We start from the raw sequence: 22,322 nt of genomic DNA on the forward strand, positions 1-22,322 counted from the left end.
TAATATCCTTTAACATCATTTGATTGGCAACCTTAATTCCCCTTTATATAACATAACATATGCACAGATTCCAGCAGTTAGCATGTAGACATCTTTAGGAGGCCATTATTTTTCTTACCACACAGTGAATTAATAATAATAATTTATAAATACATATAAATAAATAATTATATATACATTTAATCCTTAGAAGTTAGTAGCTTGCCCAAGGTCACATAGGCAGCTGAATAGTGAGCTAAGATGTGAAGACTATACTCTTATTCCAAACTATACGTTACTAACTCATAGAATACTTTCCTCCTCACTTTGGGGGCTATGCTTTTCTCCTTCCTGTCCACTATTTCCTTACTTCTTATTTCTGGGGTTTATTCTGATGCCTTCATCATTGTCTGTCTTTTGCAGTGAGCTCCCCAAAGGGCACTTGACCACAGGACAGTTTTCCACTGGTTTTCTGTTATTCAAGTTCTCTTTACCACATATTTTGTTCTGTCTATTATAAACATCTATAACTGTCCTTCCACTTATAACTGTCCTTTTTCTGTTTGGGTGAGTTTATTACATTCATTTTTATTTTTATATATTGTAAATCAGAGAATAAGTTTTAATGTATGGATTTTACCTTCCCTCATAGCTTTTTATTAACATATTGAGTTCTTGCTATTTGTTATATAATTCTTTTTAAAAGCACTTAATAGACAATTCTTTCTCTGTAATATTCTTATTTCAACATAGTATTATTTTTCTAGCTGTACTTTTATTTTCACCTTATTTCTTATATTACTTTTTGAATATATAATTCATTAAAAATTTTTTAGTATTTTGCCTAATTGTATTCCATTTAATATTATAACGTTCAAAGTTCTTGGCCATGATGTTCAATGTACGAGAACTATTGACTGCAACAGAGAAGAACACATAATAAATTCATTAGATTTCTACTTTTTTTTTTTACTATAAAAGCTATGCGATTTTTATTATTTTATTTCCGAATATGGTATCCTTATTGATTGTTACTAGTTTTCTTGAGGAAATATTACATTTGAATTGCCACATATTTTCACAAGGAATAGAGGCTTAATTGAAGCTGTAATGTAGTCAAGTAGAGATTCCAGCTTGTGTTACTGCCTTTCTATGTGTATCTGGAGTCAGAGTCTAGCCCTGCTGTTGCCTGAACAGTGCTTTTGTTCATATTAGGAGAAAGCCTCCTTTTCCTCAAGTACACGTACAGCTCCCTGACAATGATGGTAATGTTGCAGAATTCCTGCCCCTTAATTCAGCTAAATCTGGGTTCTTGTGTCACGACCAGAAAAATTGGGCACGCAGACACATTGAAGGGTATGGGGAACGGAATTTATTGGGTGAAAGGAAAAAAGGAAAAATAATTCTCAGCAAACAGAGAGAGAGTCCTGCTAGGAGGTTTCCCGCCTCACCGATTGAATTGCAGGTCACCACCCTGGAACTGAAGAGGCCAGGCTCCTCCCCCCTGCAAAAGGCGCGAACTTCCCGAAGCTCCACCCCGTCTTCCCAGCGCACAGGTGGGCACTGTTCAGAGAGAATCGGTCAGGAAAGGGGGCGGGCTTCATCCAGGACCAGCAGTCCAGTTTTTCAGCCTTCAGGCTGTTTTAGGCTTGAAAGCGGAATTTCGCCACGGACCTTTGACTGTCTCCCGTCTCTATCAGTAATCAATACACAAGTCCAGGAGAACTGTGAATATGAACGGCATCCCCTTAGAGCTGTACATAACCAACCACCTGCCCTGGTCCTAAGAAAGACCATAACATACTCCACTTTATTTCACTAACTTCTTCTGACATTACTCAGCCAGCACGGAAACAAGCTTAAGTAATCAGACATAATTATTTTAATTATTTGCAACTGAGCCCCAGGTATACTAAGATAACATTAAAAAAAATTGATCTTTTAGTTTCCTTGGCACCTTAGGTATTAATGAATGTCAGTGAACCTTACTATTTATCAGAATTCAATTTAACCCCCAATTTTTCTTCCTGTTTTGATGATTACATGCAGCATTCCCACACTTTAGAATATGAGATGAAATGACATTTTAACTGCTAAATTATAATTTAGTTACTTAAATCACAAATTGTATTATACTTCTTGAATAAATCACCATCCTTATGATGTAATAGTATGAAGATCATATTTTAATTGTAATAGCTACATTTTCTATGTATAATTTGCTTGATTAGCACTGAAAAGGGTAAGACAAAATAGACAAGGCTACTATTAAAAGTTCTTACAATTGAAGCGTAACTAAAATTCAGGTGGGTTTGTTGGAAAGTGGAGACGGGGATACACCTTAAAAAAAAAATTTAATGAGATTTGTGACCTTTTACAGTGAAGCAAAAGGGCACCTTAGTAAGCAACATTGAAGCGGCTACGTTGTCTGGGGTATAAACCCTGGGGTTCCCTGTCTTGCTGAGAGAAAGAATTTAGAACAGGGACACACGTGGGTAGGTTAAAGGAGCGGAAAGTTTAATAGAGGAAAGGAGAGGGGAGAGCAGCTCCTTGCCAGAGAGGGACGTCTGAAAAAGGGGAAAAGGCCATGGGCAGCAGCAGATTTTATAAGCAGGCTAGAGGAGGTGTCTGATTTGGTAGGGCCCACAGGTGTGACGTTTATATAGCTGGGGCTGGTGGTGGGGTCGGGGGGAGGGAAGACTGGCTGCCCCATCTTAATCTTATTATGCAAATGAACTCGCCCGTTGACTGGCGCCATCTTGTCTGCTCCTGACTCTACATGTAGCTGATAATGAGAAGGGAAGATGGGGCTCCCATTTTGAACATGATTGGCACAACTGCCAGCATCTATGTCTGCAGCTCGATTTTATAGGCTGCTCATTGTTAGAAAGGAAAATGATTTGGAGCTACTTTTCATTAAAAGGAAAACCTTACTGAGGACTGCTGTACCCTCACTATCTGCTTAAGTAATTTCTTCTTTTTTTTTTTTTGAGACGGAGTCTCCATGTTGGAGTGCGGTAGCACGATCTCGGCTCACTGCAACCTCTGCCTCCCGGATTCAAGAGATTCTCCTGCCTCAGCCTCCGGAGTAGCTGGGACTACAGGCGCGTACCAACACACCCAGCTAATTTTTGTATTTTTAGTAGAGATGGTGTTTCACCACGCTGGCCAGCATGGTCTTGATCTCTTGACCTCCTGATCTGCCTGCCTCGGCGTCTCAAAGTGCTGGGATTACAGGCGTGAGCCACTGCACCCGGCCAGTAATTTCTTCTTAACTCCTGTATCAACATATGATAAAATAGAGCATTTTAAAAACAAGTTTTTGAAAAGATTAAGAATTTATAAAAAGCTCTAAGAAGGAAACTTCAAATACGGATCTCAATCACAAGCAAGGTACAAAATATTATGGATAATTCAAAAAAGAAAGGAGAAATACTGTGTATGTGAGTGTGCGTATGTGTGCATATATATATATCGTATGTATTTTCATGTGATTATATATAGAAATAGATAGATGGATAGAAAGACAGGTATTATGGTGAAGTTCAGAAGCACTGTTTAATTAAATCTGAAACTACAGAGTGAGTTTTTAACATTCTCCATTCTCATTCATTCTCCCCTCTGCCCAACTAATTTCCATTTTAAAAACATATGGTAGATTGAAGAAAGTCTATAGACTATTCTTCCCATTGCCAAATGCCCATTTTCTCTATATTTGTTGTTTTTCATCTTTGAGTATGATGGACAATGATTATATATGTTATGCATTTGGGGACTGAAGTTGGGGTAAGTCTTAGAGATTATTAGCCTAGTCATCTCCCTTTTTTCTTACAAAGCATGGAAACTAGGGATGAGACTAAAATGAAACTAGCCACTATATTCATTAATATTTTTAGTTTCTGGATAAAGTTCAAATGGATAATAATTTTGAGAATACAATTTAGTCCATGGCACACCACCAAAATGTTTCATAACCAAAATGTAACCTAATGGAAAACCAAGAATTCACAAACTAAAAGATTTCTTAGTTAAAAAAAGAACACAGTAATTGAAAAGCTGGAGGGTAAGATACTGCAGAATCTAAATTAAGTACCTCAAATTTCAAATGAAAATAAATTTTAGTGGTTTTGTATCTTAAGCAATATATAGGTGTCCAGCCTGGGTGTGCCTAGGTGAGGTTATATCCATAGGTTTAGGTTTTATACAGTATAGAAATGAGGCCTAAACTCTGAACTTTTTTCTCTCTGGCCCAAATTCCTAAGGGGACTAGGGAGTCACGCTCTATAAACCATAAAATCTTATCAGATGGGCCAGGCGTGGTGGCTCACACCTGTAATCCCAGCACTTTGGGAGGTTGAGATGGGCGGATCACTTGAGGTTAGGAGTTCGAAACCAGCCTGGCCAACATGGTGAAACCCCGTCTCTACTAAAAGAAATACAAAACAATTAGCTGGGCATCGTGGCACGTGTCTGTAATTCCAGCTACTTGGGAGGCTGAGGCAGGAGAACTGCTTGAACCCGGGAGGTGGAGGTTGCAATGAGCCAAGATCGAGCCACTGCACTCCAGCCTGGGCGACAGAGCAAGACTCCATCTCCAAAAAAAAAAAAAAAAAAACTTATCGTATGGGTTTTATTTATCCCTATATAGCATATCTTACTTTCCAGCATTACTCTGGCATAACATCACATGACAGATAATGAAGGAAATCAATATATTTTACCCCAAAATATGTTATTTGACCATATTTTGAAATAGCCTTGCAAAGTCATTTTCCCTGGGGGAAAATTTGCGTCTGTAAAGATCTCTATTAACATAACTAGATGCTTCCCCATCAGGCCCTCCCAATCTTGAAGAGAACTGAGAGTCTAGCATCTAGCACCTTTTAAAGGTATGAATAGGAAATATTTGCCATCTATTGTCTCTAAGGGTGCTACCTATGAGACTTCACAAGAATATTGGTCTCCATACCCCTTATCTTAACCCTGACACTCCTTTCTTATTGATTCCAGGTCTTTAGAAAATAACATTTTCAATCAATTGCCATTCAGAACATCTTTGGGTCCACCTATGGCCTAGAAGCACCTACCTCCTTTGAGTTGTCCTGCCTTTCTGAACCAAACAAATGTATATCTCACATATACTGATTGATGTCTTATGTCTCCCTAAAAAATGTATAAAACCAGGCTGTAACCCCACCACCTTGGGCACATGTTCTCAGGACCTCTTGAGACTGTGCCTTGGGCCATGGTCACTCAGGTTTAGCTCAGAATAAACCTCTATAAATATTTACAGAGTTTGCTTTTTTTGGTCAACAGAGAAAAGCTGATATATTACGGTCAAGTTGCTCTGGGAAAAGGCATGCTACTATTTTAAGAGGCTAGTTGACAAAATGAGCATAGAATAAAAGGAATCAAGAGCTTTTCATTAGGGCTTCAAGTGAAGGAGCAATGACCCAAGTATGTGATCAAGTTAAAAGGTCAGCTCCAGATAATGAATGGATCTTGAAATGTCTCAGAAAATTGATATTTCTTTTTTCTTTCAATGCTACATAAGAGTCTGGATACTCAAGCATACTTTTCAGGAATTTCCATAGGTACATAACATAAACCTCTATAAATTATAGATTATCACATTCTGCCAATGGTGAGATTGTTGAATTAAAGAACAAAACCAAAAGCACTACACTGCTGTACACGTGAGACAGTGGACACTAATGCTAATGTCAAAATAAAGTGGTATCCTCCATGATAGCATATCAAGAACAAACTCTTCTTTAAGAATAGATTAATAATAATCAAACTCATAGAGGCTGATCTGTATAATCAAATGCTTGTTATTGTCCAATGAAAAGAATAATTGTACAAATCAACATTTTTGCACCTGTTTAATGCATTGGACACAATCATTTTTGGAAAAATCATTTATAGTCAGGAGTTTGGAATAAACATGGAACCATAGCAAAGGAACTTGTGTTGGTGAAATATAATTGGAAACAAAACCTCTGCCCAATCCAGAAAACCTTACTGCAAAGATGAAAAGAGAAATAAAAGTTTTATTATTGAAAATGCATTAAACCACAATGTGATGTGAATCACAGGCAATCTATTAAAGAGACTGCAAAGGCAAAAAGACATTTCACCCTCCTATAGCCAACAGATACAGTCCATTTCATACATGTTCTCAAGATGAAGAATAACTAGGTTTCCAGTGGGAAAACTTAACAGCACCATTTGTCACACCTAGTTTGTCCTCATTTCACTTGGTAATTGGGGTGACTCTGTGTCAGCTTATTGGCTTTATTCAAAAGAAAAATCAATTTCTCGCATATTTATGACAGGAGATAATTTTGCAACTTGGAATGAGGCTTCCACTGATGTTAGCTCCCATTCTCCTACAGAAACTGGGAGATAGGGTGCTATGTTCCTTGATGATTATATTTCAAAGGATGGTTCTGAGGTCCTTGAGAAAGACATTTTTGGGTCATTAGGCTGGCAAGAGGCTTATTAAATTTGTGAAAGGATTCACATATATTTTAAAAAGAAGAGAAAGAGTTTACAAGCTTTTAAAAGTAAATGCTTGAAGAAAAGGGAAGGGGAGAGTAGTCTCCTCTCTTAACAGGGAGAATTAAGCCTCTTACTTTTAATTTGTATTTGCCCTTAGAGTTGGGATATTCCGATGCTGAATTTGCATCATAGTTGAGTTGGCTGGATTTCCTTCTAGATGTTTGGATTTTTACTTTCTACCTTTGCTTTTCAGTCTCTCACAACCACACCCCACCCATCACCAGCAAACTCACTTTTCCATCCATTAACACATTCTTCCTTTAATATGTTTCATTCAATCAGATTACCATTAGCCAGGGGAGCTATTCAATCTGAGGCAAATTTGCTTACTGGTGCTTTATACATTGATTTTCAAAGTTTGTCTCTTAAGGCAAACTCATTTCCTTTTCCTCCAAGTTCTTATGTAGTACTACATAAAAAGAATCTAATGGCACAGTTTACCTGGAGTACCCTAGAGCAGGCACTCAGCAACTATTGAGGATTGATTGAGAAACCTCATTAACTGAAAGCTTGGCATAGGTTTCATTCCAGTTCAACTGGTTTCTGTGTAAAGCTGTATATTGGCAATTACAGGAATGGTTTCCATTTCCCTTTGCTGTTAAAGAAACTAGCAGAATTAAGCAATCAATGACATTACCAAAATAATGACTGCATCTAAAATGGAAACATTCCAATTGGCTTGTGAATCATTATTTAACCTCTTGAGATTTACCTGAGCTTGTGTGATACTTTGCTGTGAAAATTTAGAATAGCAAGAAATCTTGCAGCTGAACTAAGACTAGTGACCTATTCAGCTTCTGTTTCCCTGTACGGCTATCTAGCTACTTTATTAGCATGTTCATTGCTGTGGGTTCTGCTACTGCCTTTGGCACTGTGAGACACTCAGATTAACATGCAGATAGGGAACCTTTGCCTTAATTGCCTTAGGGCTCAATTCATCCAAAATTACCATTGGAGGCAGCTCTGCTGACCTATGTCCACTGATTTAATAAGAAAAAATCACCATTCCTAAGAGTAAGAAACTTTCAGCTGCTAAGTTAAGTTTGTGCTTCTTGCTCCAGAGGCATGTTCCTTTAAATAAGGTGTTTTGGTTTTTTTGTTTTTTGTTTTTTGTTTTGTTTGTTTTATTTTTATTTATTTATTTATTTTTGCCGTGGATAACATGAAAAACAAAGAGAAATTAATACTGCTATGTTTAAACAGATCCTATATTAGTAACCAAATGTAATGTTTCTGCAAGACATTCTAGTAACACAGTTTCTGCAAGATCACTACTAACTGCATGTCTGGGTTTAGAAATAAGAGCCAATTCACTCTTTTTTATTCTTATTATACTTTAAGGTCTGGGTTACATGTGCAGAACATGCAGGTTTGTTACATAGGTATACACATGCCATGGTGGTTTGTTGCACCCATCAACCCATCACCTACATTAGGTATTTCTCCTAATGTTATCCCTCCCCTGGACCCCCACCTCCCACCAGGCCCCAGTGTGTGATATTCCCCTCCCTGTGTCCACGTGTTCTCATTGTTCAACTCCCACTTGTGAGCAGTTCACTCGTTTTAAGGTCAAAGTGTTGTATTCTCTGCCAGATAATAGCAATTTATAAAAAACCTGTGATGACTCCTGCATTATTATAGACTGTCCATCAATTGGTATACATTTGCCTGAAATTCAAATGTGCCAAAGATATTTCTAGGGAACAATTTTCCAAATACAAGGCAAAATTGTGAGGCACTCTCTCTTTGGAGATTACAAAAAGGAATGGTCTCAAAGTGAAAACAACAACACACTCATAAGATGCAACAGACCTGAGAACAGATCCATCTCTGCTAATTACCAGATTTGTGAGCTTGGGTAAATTATTAATCTCTTTGAGCCTTAATTTTCTCATATGTGTATTTTACCTTATAGTCACTATACATAATACCATAACATGGTTTATAATAGAGTGTTAAGAAGAACACACAAAACAGCTGACACATAGCAGATGTTCAATAAAGGATAGCTCTTATAATTTTCCTATCAAAGGTTCTATAGCATCCTCTTTAGAGAGCACTGAAAAATGAAAATTATGATTTGCTGGGTACTCTTTGGACTCTGATGGCATAATTTCTGTACCTGGTATTAGTGCACCATGTTTTCATAATGAGCTCTAATTTGTTGCTAACACATTATCCTTTTCCTGCAAAAGCATCCAAGTCATGTGTTAGTCTGTCAGATCTAAAAAACAATCCCATCAAAATATGTATTCATGCTTTTAGAAAAATGTTCCCTACATATTTGTCATCGGATATTACAGTTTTGTTTTTACTCAAAACCTGATCATCAAGCAATAACCTGATTCCCATGGTGTATATTTTTTTAAAAAAGGCATGATGTATTAGACATAACACTTTCTTAAAGGGGAAAAAAAACCAAAGATTTTATCTAATCAAGAATCTTAAAAGAACAAGAAACATAGAATTTTGGTACTGATGGTGTAACTGAACTCAGGTCTGGCTGCTCACTGTTCAAAAGTCAAAATAGGAGAATTGAGGTGCAATGAAAGGAAAACAATTCTATTCAGATACTAGCACTTGGGAGATGGCTAGGCACAGGCCTCAAAAGAACCATCTCAAAAGTTTAGGCTGAATGAAGGGGTTTAAAAAGGGAAAACTGGTGTGAGAAACATGCAGGAGTGGGGCAGAGTGCAGCATCTGTGTGTCTTGTTCCAATGGCTGTCTTGAGTTATTGTCCACCTGGAGTGTGTGCTGACACCATGTTGACAATGGCTGGTCGTAGATTAACGGCCTTGAGGCAATCTCTAGATGGGAAGAATTGCATAGCTGAGTCTCCATGCCTGTTTTATTTTAAGATTAGCCCCCGGAATTTTTAAGCAAGCACATAATTAGATAAGCAAGTGCAGTACAAGGGAGTTCCTGGTGGGAAAGAAGGGACACAAAGAGTTTCAAAGTATATTTCGAGGCTAATATGAGAGAGAAGACAAAAAAGTTTTAAAATGCGTTTTAAAGCCAAGCAACTCAGTTACAAGAGGCCTTTAGAGCGCATCTTATTCAGTTCTCTCACTCCCTTCCCTCCCTCCCACAGTTTTCAAATGATAAAACTGATGCTCAGAGATATTAAATAATCTTGTTTTGATATTGCTAAGAGCAAAGCTCAGATTTCCTGACATTCCATTTTTTCGTGGTGGGCATTTTCTTTGTACACAGAGCTTCAAAGAGAAAAGAACTGTCAAGTTTCAAAACTTCAATCCTCACTCTCATCTTTTCATACTTGAATATATTTTAAAAATAAATGGTGAGGTAAATATTTGCTAGTTTTGCCTGCTTCAAATGGATTACCCTTCTGGTAACAGAACTAATGTTGCCCTTGGGCATCCATTCCACCCCTGCTTTTATTCCACATGATGGGATAGACTGATGCCCTTCTGGCCCCATGGGTGGGTAAGTCTGGCCTGGCCAATCAGAATCCCTTGGTCAACAGTGATTTGTTCATAGATGGGCACATGACTCATTGTCCCAGAAGACTCAGTTTGGGACTTTGTGTTGTTGAAAACAAAAATATCTTTTATGTTACACTTAATCAGAAAAGACATAGATTTGGAGCTTTGGGGGCATCACCAAGAGAGCCTTTATAAATTTTAAGCCAACACAGAAACACAGAGGAAAACAGAATTAATATCGGGAGATTGACTCCTGAAGATATTATTTGAATGCCATGTATGAAGTTACTTCCATCCTTGAACTTTTTTATTGCTGAAGTTTATAAATCTTTTTTTTTTTTTTGCTTAAGGAGATTTGAATTGGGTTTATTACAAGTTGTAATGAAGCAATACAAAAAGGAGAAACTATAAGAGTTGAAGAGATAGAAAGGATTTAGGGGGCCATTGTGAGGAATATTCTTGTTCATCAGCCATGGCCAAAGTTAACAACAGAATTAAATCCTCCAAAAAATCTAGTCACCTTCCCCACTTACCCTGACGCCTGCCTAAGTCACAAACCAAGTACACTGGCTATGGTCAACTTGTCTCTCTATGTTGAAGCTTCAGGTTCTTATCTGGGTAAGCAAACTCAGATTTATTCTTTCCTTTGGTTCTTAAATTAATTTAGCATTCTTCATAAGTTTTTTAATAAAGTAATTGACATTTAAAATCAAGAATGAAAGTTTTTCTGTTTTGAAATATGTTTCTGAGTGACAAAGTAATATATAGGTATTCTAAAATATTTGAAAAAGAAGAATTAACAAAGACAAGGCAATAAAAATTGATAACACCATCTCCTAGAAAAACTAATTTTAATATATGCATTTATAATGTTTTATATATACAAGTATTCATGTATAATTTGTATTGAACATATTACATGGCTTTGCAAGTTACTTTTTTCATGGAGTAATTTGTTGTAACTTTTTCTCCAGGTCAACAAAACATTCATCTAAAACCCAATTTTATCATTTAGGGTTTTTGTTTGCAAAAGACCAGCTCTAGTTATCTTAAACAGAAAAATAACTTATGTGCACAATGCAGGGAAAGTTGCAAAATTTAAGGAAATATAAAGAAGAGTTTTAAGGAATCATCTTGCTTCATGAACTGAGAGAGAAGAATGCAATGCATAATTTATTCAAGATAGGGTGAATAAATTTCAACTTTAGAGCTCTTGCCTTTCAAATTGTATGCCCAGAACATCTGTCCAAGCCTGGCTCACATGCTTACCATTGGTCCAAGAGAAGGTGGTCACCCTCAAGGTTATGTCCAATGTTGGCAGGGATATATCCCAAAGAAAAATTTGGATGCTACTGTTAAATGAAAGAAGAATAAATTCTTGGCAGTTAAAATAGGAGATGTACACTGTGACAATTTTTAATAACTAGAGGGTAGTCAGTTATTTAAGATAATATACATAACCATATTAAACTGGTCCATTTTTATTGGACATCTAGGTGGTCTCTAATGTTTCTTTATTATAAGCAATAATATGGTAAAATCTCTTACAGTTTTAAATAATTTTCCCAAAAAATGCAGAGGACTGTAATGGAGATAATTGGAGGTACAGAAAATGGCATAATTTGGAACAAAAAATAATCCCCATGCTTTAGAATGGCTTTTATGCCATGAGTCTGATAAATCTGACATAGTTCCATCCACTCATTCTTTCTGCAAACAGGTGTTGACAATCTATTATGGGCCAGGTGTGATTGTTGGAACTATGTTAGACACAAAAGGGAAAAATATATTTTCTGCTTTTAAGAAGTACACAAGATATGTACAGAGGTAGGTAGGTAGATAGATAGATAGATAGATAGATAGATAGATAGATAGATAGATAAACTAGCTTCAAAAAAGAGTTTGAAATATCCTCTGGAAAATAAAAAAAGTGTGCATAATGTTGGGATGCACTGTTACTTTATCATTAGCTTCTGAAACTACTAGACAATTGTTAGTTATGATTGCCCAACTTCTTTTTTTCATTTAAATGCCTTTTAAAATAATTTCTTCATGTTCACAGAAGTTTCACTGACCATTTTTATATGTTTAAGGTCCAGATGCAGTGCATATTGTATAAAAGAGAGCACTTATTGTTTATCTTGCATGAATTAAACCTATGTATCTTTAACCCTACAAACTTCTGTATAACATTTAGACAAAGCTCAGACACATAGTATGCCTAGCCCATATATATATATATACACATCTCTAATCACAGGAATATAGGGTGTCAAATATACTATAATAACCTCCATGTAAGGTTTGAAATTTGGTAACAAAACGAGAAAAACTAAAAATATTATTTTACGTGTTCTAAAATATCTCTTTTTTGTGCTAAAGTAAAATGTTAGCTCAACCTGAAAAGGACTTTTATATAATTCAGCAATATTATAATCTTGACCATTTTGCAAACACTTTTTAATAATAATGGCTTAAACATGTACAAAAGTTCTTAGTTAATTAGGGAAACAACACAGGTTGAATATCATTTGTACACTTAAACTGGGAATTTTAAGCTTAAATCAGAAAATGACTGAGACCTAAATCTCTACAAATAAATATGTACTTATTTTATGCTATTCATTATATATGTATAAAACTTTTGCCCTCATATGCCAGCTTCTCTCCTACTTTATACATGTATCTAAAAAGCAAACAAGGTTAACAATGCCATTTCCAAAATAATTCAATGATAAATAGGATATTTAGCATATTTTCACTACTGAAACGAGAGTTAATTTCAGAATAAGCCTTTAAGTGTGGGCTTTTTCTCAGACTAAGGAGGTGAAAGACAGCTTTCCTTGGGCTATAGTGTATAGTAGCCTTAAAAAGCAATGATTGCCCAACTTCTTAAAATACTCTCCTTCCATTTTGATAGCTTCCATCTATCATGAGTTGTGTTTTCCCAAGAGAGAAAACAGAAAGCTCTTAATCTTAGACTCCCTTGCAAAAAGGTGTTGATTTTGACTAGATTCTGCAGTTAGATGTATATATGTGGATAATGTGAGGAAATGGCCAGATGTAGGGGAATTACGTTTTATTCTATGGTGTGGTACTGGGGGAGCTTTGAGCATCGCTTCCTGAGCTTCACATGTACCAAGACTAGAGCAGCCTGCACAGCGTGAATGGGCATTTGTTTCTAGCTGTGTGATTTCAGGGTGTGGCTCCCTGGCCCTTCCAGAGAGTCTGTGAATTAGCTTACGTCTTTCGATAAATTCATTTTTTGCTTAGACTCATGATAGTAGATTGTGTTGTTTATGACTGAGGGCCCTGACTGATACATTTACTGGTACCAGAAGTGACTGCAAGAAATGGACCCTCAAGGAAGTGAAGTTGAGACTGTTTATCTTACTTGCTTAAATTTTAGGGTAATGAGGACCCAGTGACCATGAAGAGGCTCCAGAACTTCATGACCTTCTGTTATGAAAAGTTACTTATAGTACTATCTGTGCTCAACAGAAAAGTGCCTACTGAAGGTAAGATTGCAGACAGAAGAGTCTGTGCCCATTGACTATTATAAAGGGTGGAAAGAATGTAAGGCTGCTTCTAACTGTAGTGGAGAAATAAAAGGAAAAAAAGAAAACAACAAAGTCACATGTTGAGTTTTTGTTTAAGGTTTGGTCAAAGTATCAGGGATTTTTCTATGACTGCTCTAAAAGGATTTCTTCTAATTTAATTGGTATAGCAGAAAAATCATATCCTAAAACCTATTAAGATTGTAATTTCTTTTTTTTTTTTTTTAAGATGGAGTCTTGCTCTGTCGCCCAGGCTGGAGTGCAGTGGCACGATCTCAGCTCATTGCAACCTCCAACTCTTGGGTACAAGCGAGCATATCTGCCAACTTTTTTTTTTTTTTTTTTTTTTTTTTAATAGAGCGTTTCACCATTTTGGCCAGACTGGTCTCTAACTCCTGACCTGAAGTGATATGCCCACCTCGGCCTCCCAAAGTGCTGGGATCACAGGCATGAGGTACCACACCTGGCCTGTAATTTGATTTGAATTTATAGCCTCAGCACATCTCTTCTGTGAAGGTTATAGGATCATACCTGAAAATGACCTGGCATTTGTCCAATCTAAGACAATAATTGTGAAGATAATCAACATTATCTGACACATAGGGTTTATTGATGATGAGATCTTTAAGACTAAACCATATGGGCAATCTATTAACATTTCATTTGAACTATATAACAACAAAAATAACACTCTAGGTCTGTCGAAAAAAAGACTTGAATTAAAAAATAACAAAAGAATCATCGTCTTAGTCCATTTAGGCTGCTATAACAAAATATAATAGACTAGGTGGCTTATAAACAAGAACAATTTGTTTCTTACAGTTCTGAAGGGTGGAAAGTCTAAGAATATGGCACTGGCAGATTTGTGCCTGGTGAGGGCCCGTTTTCTAGTTGATAAATGGTGTTTTGTTGCTGTGTCTTCACATAGCGAAAAGGGTGAGGGTCTTGCTGAGGCCTTATTATAAGGAAGGTAATTTCATTCATAAGGGCTCTGCCCTTATAGCCTAATCACCTCCTAAATACCCCATATTGTAAAACCATCACCTTGGTGGTTAGGATTTCAACATGTGAATTTTTCACGGACACATTCAGACCACAGCAACCATTCTCCCTTGAAAAGCTGGGAATAGGATGAGGCAAGAAAATCATTTAAGATACAAGGTTTGATGCAGTAACAGCACTTGCACGAACCAGAGTGAAATTTTGTGCTCTAGGCACGTCACTTGCCTCACCCCAGTCCCAGCCTTATCCCTCATTTTATTACTAAATTCAAGGTAGTTCACAGACTTAAAGCGTTTCATAGACCTAAAACACATTAACTGAAGGATAGGCAAAATAACATTATAAACATGTACCAGAAAATTCCCCCAGCCCACTCCAAAGGAATCAATAACATTTACTAAAAGAAAAAAAATGTATGCATTGGGAAAGAGAAACACATAAACTTGGTTGGGAGAGGTTATTAGATACTAACAACAAGCCAGTTCCAATTCTTGGGGACCCAGAATGTCTTTCTCAACCAGGCTACAGGGTGATAAAAGGAATTTTGGTTCAAGACTGTCTCACCGTGGGCCCAGTGGTTCCCGAAAATATCCTGTATTTTTTTTCTAAGTGCTTCCATGTGTGTATGTATGTATGTGTGTGTATTTCAAATAGATATACTTAACACCTGGTAGAATTGCTGTGTTGGCTGCCTAGTCATGACATGAAGTCATGACTATTATGACTATTAGAGGAAGGGCCAAATAGAAACCTCTGGACCTCCTTCCCCTTAGCAAAATTTGAATCCAAAATCAAACTCATTCTAGGAGAACTGCAAAGATTAGTTCTACCATCTAAAAGTTGAAATATGCAGGGATGGTGATTCCTATCATATCTCCATTCAATTTCCCTATTTGGTTTGTTTAGAAAACAGCAAAGTCTTAGAGAATGGTAGAATATGATTGTAAATTTCATCAGGTGATGACTTCAAATACAGCTGATGTTGTAGATATATTCTCTTTATGTGACCACATCAACAAAGCCTACTGTGAAGCAATTTAGCTGGCAGCAGTTGCTCTCTATGTCCAACAAAGAGAGAATATCAAAGGCAGTTTGCTTTTATCTAGCAAGGATAGCAACATAACATTGTTATCCTACATAAAAACAATATTGACTCCCTTGATTTAAGCTACAGTTTAATCCACAAGAACCTCAATCATCTCATCATCCTACAAGAGAGCATGCTAGGCTACTATATTGCTGACATCATCAGAGCAGGTATCAGGTCTTTCAGATATCATGGATACACACTTGCATGCAGGGAATAGGAAACAAAGCCTGTAAAAGTACAGTAGCCTGCCACCTCAATGAAGTTCCTGGTGTCCAGTAATCTAAAATAAGTTGAAATAGCCCCTCCAAAGTTAAAAGTTGCTGTAATTTGCTCTCCTAACTGTTAAGAAAGAGGCCCAGAGTCGCAATGCTTAGTGAACCTCTTTGAGGTTTGGAAACCATTGGTATCTTATTTGAGTAAGTTACTCTAACATCTTTAGCAGATATCCCATAAGACTTCTGCTTTGAGTGGGATGTGGAGCAAAAAGTCTCTTTAGCTGGTTGAAAATGGAGTGCAAATTACTCTCTCTCAACACACATGACCCAGCAGATGCACTGGCATTTAAACTGACTTTGGCAAACTTATGAAACCTATGGCATAAGAAAATAATGCACAAGCCTCTACCTTTTTACAACTATTTTGCTGTAAAACAAACAGCATATTTTATGTTGTCTTTGGAAAGAAAATATCTTTGTTTTAAGAAAAAGCTTCTCACTTGTTGCTGGCTTCTGATAAAGACCAAAGTTTGGATCACAGGACTCCAGGAGCATGCTTCTTCTAGATCTAGGCAAGCAGGGCCCCTGTGCTGGGCCCTTCATCTCAGAAGGCCACATTTTGGACTGCCTTTCTTGGCATTATCTTTATTTTTTATTTTATTTTATTTTTTTTTGAGACGGAGTCTCGGTCTTTTGCCCAGGCTGGACTGCAGTGGTGCGATCTCAGTTCACTGCAAGCTCCGCCTCCCAGGTTCACGCCATTCTCCTGCCTCAGCCTCTCGAGTAGCTGAGACTACAGGTGCCCGCCACCACCCCCGGCTAATTTTTTGTATTTTTAGTAGAGACGGGGTTTCACCGTGTCAGCCAGGATGGTCTCGATCTCCTGACCTCGTGATCCGCCCACCTCGACCTCCCAAAGTGCTGGGATTACAGGTGTGAGCCACTGCACCAGGCCTTTCTTGACATTTTCTAAGTGCCCCTGTGTTGTCTGTAATTAGCCGGAGCTTGTAGTGCTATCTGGGTGGTATGCTCCGAGTCTGCATAGGGATTTTTGTGCTCCATTTCCTGTTTCTCTTTGGTATCCTTCACAATCCTCTGCCCCACATCTACCAGATGCTCTGAGAAGCTCCAAATTCACGCTATGGTCCTGTAGCCAGGTGCTGGCTACAGGAAGGTGCCTTTGTGAGCAAGTCATTCTTACCACCTGATGCAGTGTTTCTTTCATGAGACCCCTTAAGATTAGATTGATGACAGAATAGTGCTCATGTGCTGATTTGGGCTTCATTTTGGACAGAGAACAAGTGCAGGGGTCTGGGCTACTGACAGTCTACTGCTGTTTCTTGAGCTGCATATCTGTGCCCATGTGTTGCCTCTCACCTGTTTGTGCGCTGATGTGGTAGTGTCTCTGGTTTATTGCACCTAAGGGTAGTAAGAGTGATGGTAGGCATTCTTTGTGTACCCTCCCTTCCGCTACCCCCACCCCTGCCACTGGCACTCAGGGAAGTCACCCAATTCCTCCTTAGGGCTCTGTACCATGTGTTAGGCAGTCCTCTGCAGGTGGCTACATCTGTCTCCCCTGAGGTCTTCCAAGGCTATTTCTTTGGAACTTCCACAGGTCCCTTCAGCTGATGTCTTTTTTGCCCCTGATCAATGTGGTGAGGTCGTACTCATGGGGATTAAACTTAGGCCGTGTGAGATGAAAGATGGGCAGTCCTTGTGAAGATAGGAACATTCTTCTCACTCTGCCCAAGGTCCCTTTACGTATCTTTCCCCACTGTTGATTTATGAAAGGTAAAAATGAGGTATCAAAAGATAAAGTTTTCTAGGAATACAGCAATTACAGCTTAATGAGTTCAAAAGAAGAAATTGTTGTAAGATATGTGGTTATATGTTTATATAAACATACAACTATAAAATCCTGTATAGTAAATTTAACATGATCAGAAAGCAAATTATTGTTCATATTTCCCCACATGCTGTTGTTAATACCTGCATTTGTGGTCATTATCAGTGAACCACAATAACAATATTTAAGAAAATTATTGGGAGCCTGTATTCAGGGATAGCTAAATGAATAACACAGTGTCATAGGTAATCATATAACAATCCCTAATAAGAGGTATTAGGAGATTGCAGAGGCATGAAAATCTATATTGTTTCAATATAATAAATTCTAAAGAGACATGGCCGTGTGAATAATAAAGAGTTGCTACTTTTACCTCATGGTGGGAGATGTGAACTTAGACAATAATGGCACATTTGAAAACAACAAACTGTTGAAAAGGGTTCCTAGGCTGGATCAGGAAAAGTCTTGTGTACATATACTGCTGGAACACCATAGCACATTTCACATGTGTGCACTTAATAAATCATTGTTAAGTGAGTGAAATAATAAACTGCTTTAAACTTTTTTATTTTTGTAGATTTAGGGGATACAAGTGCATTTTTGTCACATGGGTATATTGCACAGTAACGAAGTCTGGACTCTTAGTGTACTCATCACACAGATAGTGTACACTGTACCCAATAGATAATTTTTCATCCCTCACCCCACTCTTATCTTCCCACTTTTTGGAGTCTACAATGTCTATTATTTCACGTACCTAGTATTTAGCCTACTTACATGTAAGAACAAAACTGCATGTTATTAATCAGAAGTGCATCTACACATTTTTGAAAAATAGCAATGTATCGATAGGGAAGTCATATTATTTATGTTGTCTAAAGACAATTTTGTGTTCATATATGTATTTTTGGTTCCTTCTCAAGGTTATAAAAAGCAGCAGAAGGCATTTTCAGAGTATATAATAGCAAAATAAACAGTAAGGGCTGAGATGAGTATAGCTGAAACCTGGTGATCCACTAGTGCTCTCTGGTACTATCATGTTCACTAGAGTTAATGGCATACTAAAGCAAATCCATTCAGGCAGGGTCATCAAGGGTTCACTTCATTAAGGAATAAAATTTGGTTCTCCTTGCCTGTCAAAAAAATCTTGATCAGCTGAGTTGGTGGCTAAGGGCAAAGGCAACATTGAATAGATAATGAAGGAAAGAAATAATAAACACCAACTATGGTCTTTTTGACTTATTTAGAGAAATGCAGATGGTATTTAAAGCACAATTGGCTATCTGTATTTGTGAGTTCCAAATCTGTGGAGTCAACTAACCATGAATCAAAAATATTAATTAATAAAACAATAAAACATAGCAACACAAATCCAGAGACCTCAAGATGGCTGACTAGAGGGCCAGCTGTCATTTTCTTCCTCCACAAAGAAGAACCCAAATAGTGAGTACATAACCATACGTCTAATAGATCATCTAAAAGAGAACACTGGAATTTAACAGAGAAGTGACAGAAAACACCTGAAGCAAGGAAGGAGAGGGAAATGAGGTAGCTTTCTGGGCCAGGATTGGCTGGGAGCCCAGAGATGGTCCCCACTGTGGAAAAAAGGTAAGTGAGAGATCTTCCAGGGGTCCGGATTCCCAGGGTGGACTCCTGCATTGCTAGATGCAAGAAAGCCCCTCCATCCTCTGGGCCCTTGAGACTGATTTAGGGAGTTGCCTGAAAACAGCACAGGGGCATTGCTCCAGAGAGGGAGATCACACTGAGTATCTCCCTAACTCCCAGTTAGCACAGCACCATTTTGAAAGTCCAGTCCCCACCAGACTGCATCCTCCCCTGAGGTTCAACAGCCCCTGTACCTCCACATTCCTGGAGCCCCACTGACATCCTCAGTAGAGCCACTGTCACTCAGTAGAGCTACTAGTAGCCACTGTCCCTGCTGGCTGCTATTCCCAGGGCCAAAGCCAGAGCCACTGGCAGTGACCCCTGTCCCCCCAGCAGCAGGGTGGCTGTGCATTTTCAGGGTGCCCTAAGGAAAGCCTACCTCACCCACATCTGCCATGGCTGCAGGCTGCTGCTGCCACGTGGCTGAAACCCCAGCTACTGGCAGCAACCCTGCCCACCAAGCAGGAAGACTGCAGCATAGCCAAAGTCACTCTCACCTAAGCAATCCATCAGGAGCCTGGGCATCACCCTGCCCCTGCCCACCATGGCCAGGGCCCCTTCTGCACCACTAGGGGTTCTGAAGGCAGGACCTCAGGCCATTTCCACCCCTCCAGTGCAATTATTCATTGCCTGCATACAGAAAAACAATTGATATTTTATATTAACCTTGTTAATCCTGCACCATGGACAAACCCATTTATTGATTTTAGTTTTCTGGTATACTTTTCTGGATTTCAAAATATGTACACATCCATGTTATTTGCAACTAAACAGTTTGCTTACTTCTTTCTAATCTTTTTACCCATTATTTCTTTTTCTTGCTTTATTACACATGGTAGGGCATCTAATACAATGTTGAATAGAAATCGTGAGAGTTTTGTTCCTGACTTCAGGGTGAAAACATTTATTCATTCATTATTTAGTATGTTAGCTATGGATTTTTCATCAACAACAGTGTAAGAGCAAGCATGTTCCTTTCTGGTCCCAATATGCTAATAATTATTTTAAAATCATGAGTAGGTGTTGAATTTCACCAAACACTTTTTCTCACATTTATTACAATCATATGTCTTTTTCTCCTTTAGTCTGTTAATATAGAAAATTATACTGATTGATTTTGCATGACTATGCAACCCTGCATTCTGGAGATAAACCCTAGTTAGTAATAATGCATTCATTATCCTTTTAATATGCCGCTATACTTAATTTGATAAAATTTAAAAGAATCTTTGCATACATGTATATATTTACAAGAGATGGTGAACTGTAATTTCTCTTTCTTGTAATATTCATGTTTGTTTAAAATAAAATGGGAAATATCCACTTCTCTAATTCTCTAACATTGGTATTTTCTTCCCTAAATATTTGAAAATTTTCACTAGTGAAGCTTTTGGGCAAAATAATTTTCTTTGTTCTTTAAAAAATAATTGATTAATTTCTTCAACAGATTTAGGAGTATTTATTTGTATTTTTCCTTGTCCTGATTTTGGTGTATTGTATTTTCCAAGGAATTTGTTAATTGCTTCTAAGTTGTCAAATTCATTAATGTAAAATTTTTCTAATGTTCTTTTATGTTTTTGGTTCTGGTAGGACTCTTTTATTTCTAATATGGATAATTTTTATAATGATGCTTTTAGAATCATTGTTGACATAAATTTAAATTCTACATGTATTTAAAACCCCAGTGACATTACTAATACTGTTTTGCAAAGGACTAATTTCTATTTATGCCCTGTTCCCCAATTTCCACTAGTGTTATCCTTTATGCCTTCCTCTAGTTTTTTTCTCTGTAGAATAATATTTCTTCTATCTAAATATTTCTTTTATTGTAGCTTCGTAATGAAGTCTGGATTATTTTGTTTTAATCTTTGAAAAGTATTTTTGCTGCATATAGAATTCTACTTTGGCCATCCTCTTCTATTCCCCAAGCTTTAAAGATTATGTTCCATTGTAATTTGGCTTCTGTCTTTCTGATAAGAATATATTGTCAGTCTTACTGTTATACTTTTTTTGTTTTGTTTTGTTTTGTTTTGTTTTTGAGACAGGGTCTTGTTCTGTTACCCAGGCTGGAGTGCAGTGGTGCAATCATGGCCCACTGTAGCTTCAACCTCCTAGATAAAAGCAATCTTCCAACCTCAAACTCTAGAATAGCTGGGACTATAGGCACTTGCCACCATATTGTGATATTTGTAAATGTAGTGTGCCTTTTCCTTGTAGATGCTTTTCAAATTTTCTCTTTTTCTTTTTTCTTTTTCTGTCATGCCTAAATGAATTCTTCTTTGTATTTATTCTGCTTGAATCTTTCAGAGATTTTTGAATCTGTGAGTTACTTTCTTTTGTCTATTTTGGGGAATTCTTATTAGATCTACAAATACTGTTTCTGTCTCTTTTTCCATCTCCATTCCTACAGGAAATTTGATTATACATATCTTATGCCTTTAACTGTTTCCCAATGCTTCTTGTACACTTTTCTGTATTTTCCATTATGTTATTTATTTGTGCTTTAGGTTATATGGGGTTTTTTGGTTCAATTTTCAGATTGACTAATAATAATTTATATTGTGTCTAGTCTGCTGTGAAATTTTTAAACAAGTTTCTAATTTTAGATACTCATTTTTTTCCAGTTTTAAAAGGGTCACTTGATTATGTTTTACAAATTCGTTTTTTCTTTTGTAGTTTAAAGATGGCATTCTGTTGTCTTCTGGCTTTCTGCAATTCTGTTGAGAAGTCAATCATCATTCTTATTGTTTCTCTGTAATAAATACATAATCTTTCTCTACCTGCATATACATTTTCCTCTTATCTTTGGTTTTTAGCAGTTTGATTATTATGTGCCTATGTGTGGTTTTCTTTGTAATATCCTGCGAAGGTTTTGCAAAGCATCTTTAATCTGTGGACTCACATCATTCATTAGTTTTTGTAAGATTTTCAGCCTTTTTTTTTTTTTTTTTTCTGAGA

This window comes from Pan paniscus, chromosome 6 (genome assembly GCF_029289425.2).
Source record: "Pan paniscus chromosome 6, NHGRI_mPanPan1-v2.0_pri, whole genome shotgun sequence".
Taxonomy (NCBI): domain Eukaryota; kingdom Metazoa; phylum Chordata; class Mammalia; order Primates; family Hominidae; genus Pan; species Pan paniscus.